The sequence below is a fragment of the Rutidosis leptorrhynchoides genome, chromosome 11 (assembly GCF_046630445.1).
Source record: "Rutidosis leptorrhynchoides isolate AG116_Rl617_1_P2 chromosome 11, CSIRO_AGI_Rlap_v1, whole genome shotgun sequence".
NCBI classification, from domain to species: Eukaryota; Viridiplantae; Streptophyta; class Magnoliopsida; order Asterales; family Asteraceae; genus Rutidosis; species Rutidosis leptorrhynchoides.
In genome coordinates this window covers 318,226,624-318,233,247 of record NC_092343.1, presented here as the reverse complement: position 1 = coordinate 318,233,247, position 6,624 = coordinate 318,226,624, and positions in this window count along the sequence as shown.

The following is a 6,624-nucleotide window of genomic DNA, read 5'->3' as shown; positions in this document are numbered from 1 at the left end:
TTCTTCATGTTAAATCCGTTTTGAGTGAATCAAATTGCTATGGTTTCATATTGAACTCTATTTTATGAATCTAAACAGAAAAGTATAGGTTTATAGTCGGAAAAATAAGTTACAAGTCGTTTTTGTAAAGGTAGTCATTTCAGTCGAAAGAACGACGTCTAGATGACCATTTTAGAAAACATACTTTCACTTTGAGTTTAACCATAATTTTTGGATATAGTTTCATGTTCATAATAAAAATCATTTTCTCAGAATAACAACTTTTAAATCAAAGTTTATCATAGTTTTTAATTAACTAACCCAAAACAGCCCGCGGTGTTACTACGACGGCGTAAATCCGGTTTTACGGTGTTTTTCGTGTTTCCAGGTTTTAAATCATTAAGTTAGCATATCATATAGATATAGAACATGTGTTTAGTTGATTTTAAAAGTCAAGTTAGAAGGATTAATTTTTGTTTGCGAACAAGTTTAGAATTAACTAAACTATGTTCTAGTGATTACAAGTTTAAACCTTCGAATAAGATAGCTTTATATTTATGAATTGAATGATGTTATGAACATCATTACTACCTTAAGTTCCTTGGATAAACCTACTGGAAAAGAGAAAAATGGATCTAGCTTCAATGGATCCTTGGATGGCTCGAAGTTCTTGAAGCAAAATCATGACACGAAAACAAGTTTAAGTAAGATCATCACTTGAAATAAGATTGTTATAGTTATAGAAATTGAACCAAAGTTTGAATATGATTATTACCTTGTATTAGAATGATAACCTACTGTAAGAAACAAAGATTTCTAGAGGTTGGATGATCACCTTACAAGATTGGAAGTGAGCTAGCAAACTTGAAAGTATTCTTGATTTTATGAAACTAGAACTTTTGGAATTTATGAAGAACACTTAGAACTTGAAGATAGAACTTGAGAGAGATCAATTAGATGAAGAAAATTGAAGAATGAAAGTGTTTGTAGGTGTTTTTGGTCGTTGGTGTATGGATTAGATATAAAGGATATGTAATTTTGTTTTCATGTAAATAAGTCATGAATGATTACTCATATTTTTGTAATTTTATGAGATATTTCATGCTAGTTTCCAAATGATGGTTCTCACATGTGTTAGGTGACTCACATGGGCTGCAAAGAGCTGATCATTGGAGTGTATATACCAATAGTACATACATCTAAAAGCTGTGTATTGTACGAGTACGAATACGGGTGCATACGAGTAGAATTGTTGATGAAACTGAATGAGGATGTAATTGTAAGCATTTTTGTTAAGTAGAAGTATTTTGATAAGTGTATTGAAGTCTTTCGAAAGTGTATAAATACATATTAAAACACTACATGTATATACATTTTAACTGAGTCGTTAAGTCATCGTTAGTCGTTACATGTAAATGTTGTTTTGAAACCTTTAGGTTAACGATCTTGTTAAATGTTGTTAACCCAATGTTTATAATATCAAAAGAGATTTTAAATTATTATATTATCATGATATTATGATGTACGAGTATCTCTTAATATGATATATATACATTAAATGTCGTTACAACGATAATCGTTACATATATGTCTCGCTTCAAAATCATTAAGTTAGTAGTCTTGTTTTTACATATGTAGTTCATTGATAATATACTTAATGATATGTTTACTTATCATAATATAATGTTAACTATATATATAACCATATATATGTCATCATATAGTTTTAACAAGTTTTAACGTTCGTGAATCACCGGTCAACTTGGGTGGTCAATTGTCTATATGAAACCTATTTCAATTAATCAAGTCTTAACAAGTTTGATTGCTTAACATGTTGGAAACATTTAATCATGTAAATATCAATCTCAATTAATATATACAAACATGGAAAAGTTCAGGTCACTACATAATATATGTAATATAGTGTGCTTATGCTTTATGATATATGTAAAAATTGCTTGTATTAATAAGTATTTTTTTTATGAATCTAACTCTTGTCTATTTTACAGTATAAAAACACAAAATGGATAGACAACCCAATATTTTAAGAGACCTACCCGGAGACATGATTGATGAAATCTTATCTAGAGTCAGTCAGAATTCCTCGGCACAACTATTTAAGGCGAGATCAGTTTGTAAGACATTCGAAGAACGTTCCAAGAATGCCTTGGTTTATAAAAGGCTTTCGTTTTAAAGATGGGGGATATCACATTGGGAAATCCATAAGTTACGATGTGTTTACTTTGACGCATATATTGCGGGGAACCCAAATGCTATTTTACGCAACGGGTTAAGAAATTATTTTGACTCAATATATCCGAATATAGGACTTCGTGATTTAGAACAAGCGGCTAACATGCAACATAAAGAAGCATGTTATGCTTACGGGTTAGTAATGTTCGCTTCTCACCAAAGTGAGAACAAGAACATCGGGCTACAACTATTAAACAAAACGTTCCCACAAGTGACAGAGTCGGTAATTGGGGTAAGAAATGAGGTTTTTAGATTGTTACAGGACTGTTGGACATTACGTAACCCTCGTCCCTTTGACGACGTTACAACACACTGTCTTATCAACGGCCATAACGGTTATGTTCCACAAGACCAAGGATGGGAAGTAGTCCTAGTAAAACCAGAATGCATGACTTGTTTCTGGACGTATGAATTACGTGTCTTTATTGCCTTTGCTGAACGAATTGTGTACTAGCTAGAATTATCTTCACAACCATCTTGTATCAAATTTATTGTGTGCTATATTTCATGCTATATGTAAAATAAGCGGTATTGTAAGTTTGTAAAATATTGTGTAAAAGTTTGAACGCGAAATATTATTATAATCAGTTTTTCATATAGAATTGTATATTAGCTAATAAGTATGAACTTAACGGGTAGGTACTACCCGAATTTAAACTTATAAAACGCTAATATGAAGAAAAAGCTTTTATAAATGAGTTCATATTATGCTACGAGATACTATTGACTACTCTTAATATTCTGTATGATTAACTTGTTTCATTTAACTATTTTGAAGGAAATGGCACCAACTACTCGACACACCTTGAATATGAGTGAAGAGGAATTTCGTGCCTTTCTTGCTTCAAACATAGCCGCAGTACAGGCTGCGCTACATACCAACAATAACCTTGGATCTAGCAGTACAGGAAATCGTGTAGGATACACCTACAAAGAATTCACTGCCTGCAAACCTTTGGAATTTGATGGAACCGAGGGACCGATCAGATTGAAACGGTGGACCGAGAAGGTCGAATAGGTGTTTGTCATAAGTAAGTGTACTGAAGAGGACAAAGTGAAGTACACTACGCATACCTTCACAGCTACTGCGTTAACATGGTGGAATACCTATCTAGAGCAAGTGGGACAAGATGATGCTTACGCACTACCATGGTCAGCATTCAAGCACTTGATGAACGAGAAGTACCGTCCCAGAACCGAGGTCAATAAGCTCAAGACAGAACTTAGAGGGTAACGAACCCAAGGATTTGATATTACCACGTATGAAAGACGATTCACAGAATTGTGCCTATTGTGTCCGGGAGCGTTCGAAGATGAGGAAGAGAAGATCGACGCGTTCGTGAAAGGATTACTGGAAAGAATCCAAGAAGATATAAGTTCACACGAGCCCGCCTCCATACAACAGGCATGTAGAATGGCTCACAAACTAGTGAACCAGATTGAGGAAAGAATTAAAGAACAGGCGGCTGAAGAGGCCAATGTGAAGCAAGTCAAAAGAAAGTGGGAGGAAAACGGTGATAAGAATCACCAATACAACAACAACAGCAATTACAACAATAATCGCAACAACTATCCCAACAATCGCAACATCAATCGCAACTACAACAAATGGCCCAACAACAACAACAACAACAACAACAACAACAACAACAACAACAGCAGCTACAACAATCATCCCAATAACAATAACAACTGCAACAACAACAACAATTAGAAGCATCTATGCCAAAGGTGTGAAAAGTATCACTCGGGGTTCTGCACCAAATTTTGCAACAAGTGTAAAAGAAATGGTCATACCGCGGTGAAGTGTGAGGTCTACGGACCAGGGGTTAACAGAACGAAAGGAACAAATGGTGTTGGAACGAGTAATAGCGGAGAAAGTAGTGTCGGAGCAAGTTATGCCAATGTAGTTTGTTATAAAAGTGGAAAACCGGGCCACGTTATTAGAAATTGCCTGAACCAGGAGAACACGAATGGACAAGGCCGCGGAAGAGTTTTCAATATTAATGCGACAGAGGTATAGGAAGACCCGGAACTTGTTACGGGTACGTTTCTTATTCACAATAAATCTGCTTACGTTTTATTTGATTCGGGTACGGATAGAAGCTATATGAGTAGAGATTTTTGTGCTAAATTAAGTTGTCCATTGACGCCGTTGGATAGTAAATTTTTACTCGAATTAGCAAACGGTAAATTAATTTCAGCAGATTATATATGCCGGAATCGAGAAATTAAACTGGGTAGTGAAATATTTAAGATTGATTTGATACCAGTAGAGTTAGGGAGTTTTGATGTAATAGTTGGCATGGACTAGCTGAAGAAGGTGAAAGCAGAGATCGTATGTTATAAAAATGCAATTCGCATTGTACGAGAAGAAGGAGAACCCTTAATGGTGTACGGAGAAAAGGGCAACACGAAGCTACATCTTATTAGTAATTTGAAGGCACAAAAACTAATAAGAAAAGGTTGCTATGCTGTTATAGCACACGTCGAGAAAGTACAAACTGAAAAAAAGAGCATCAATGATGTTTCCGTCACAAAAGAATTTCCCGATGTATTTCCGAAAGAATTACCGGGATTACCCCCACATCGATCCGTTGAATTTCAAATAGATCTTGTACCAGGAGCTGCACCAATAGCTCGTGCTCCTTACAGACTCGCACCCAGCGAGATGAAAGAACTGCAAAGACAATTACAAGAACTTTTAGAGCGTGGTTTCATTCGACCAAGCACATCACCGTGGGGAGCTCCTGTTTTGTTTGTCAAGAAGAAAGATGGTACATTCAGGTTGTGTATCGACTACCGAGAGTTGAACAAACTTACCATCAAGAACCGCTACCCACTACCGAGAATCGACAACTTATTTGATCAACTACAAGGCTCGTCTGTTTATTCAAAGATTGACTTACGTTCCGCGTATCATCAAATGCGGGTGAAAGAAGATGATATTCCAAAGACTGCTTTCAGAACACGTTACGGTCATTACGAGTTTATAGTCATGCCGTTTGGTTTAACTAATGCACCAGCTGTGTTCATGGACCTTATGAACCAAGTGTGTGGACCATACCTTGACAAGTTTGTCATTGTTTTCATTGATGACATACTTATTTACTCAAAGAATGACCAAGAACACGGTGAACATTTGAGAAAGGTGTTAGAAGTATTGAGGAAGGAAGAATTGTACGCTAAGTTTTTGAAAGTGTGCATTTTGGTTGGACGAAGTTCAATTCCTCGGTCACATAGTGAACAAAGAAGGTATTAAGGTGGATCCAGCAAAGATAGAAACTGTTGAAAAGTGGGAAACCCCAAAAACTCCGAAGCATATACGTCAATTTTTAGGATTGGCTGGTTACTACAGAAGATTCATCCAAGATTTCTCTAAAATAGCAAAACCCTTGACTGCATTAACGCATAAAGGGAAGAAATTTGAATGGAAGGATGAACAAGAGAAGGCGTTTCAGTTATTGAAGAAAAAGGTAACTACAGCACCTATATTGTCATTGCCTGAAGGGAATGATGATTTTGTGATATATTGTGATGCCTCAAAGCAAGGTCTCGGTTGTGTATTAATGCAACCAACGAAGGTAATTGCTTATGCGTCTAGACAATTGAAGATTCACGAGCAAAATTATACGACGCATGATTTGGAATTAGGCGCGGTTGTTTATGCATTAAAGACTTGGAGGCACTACTTATATGGGGTCAAAAGTATTATATATACCGACCACAAATGTCTTCAACACATATTTAATCAGAAACAACAGAACATGAGGCAGCGTAGGTGGATTGAATTGTTGAATGATTATGACTTTGAGATTCGTTACCACCCGGGGAAGGCAAATGTGGTAGATTTGTTACCACCCGTCTCTATTATCTCTGATAGGGATGGTAGATTTGTTTCAAGGTTCTGGCAGACATTGCAACAAGCATTGGGGACTCGTCTAGACATGAGTACTGCCTATCATCCACAAACTGATGGGCAGAGTGAAAGGATGATACAAACGCTTGAAGACATGCTGCGAGCATGTGTTATTGATTTTGGAAACAGTTGGGATCGACACCTACCGTTAGCAGAATTTTCCTACAACAACAGTTATCATTCTAGTATTGAGATGACGCCGTTTGAGGCACTTTATGGTAGAAAGTGCAGGTCTCCGATTTGTTGGAATGAAGTGGGGGATAGACAGATTACGGGTCCGGAGATAATACAAGAAACTACCGAGAAAATCATCCAAATTCAAAAACGATTGAAAACCGCGCAGAGTCGACAAAAGAGCTACGCGGACAGTAAAAGAAAAGATATAGAGTTTGAAATTGGAGAAATGGTCATGCTTAAGGTTTCACCTTGGAAATGCGTTGTTCGATTTGGTAAACGGGGGAAACTAAATCCAA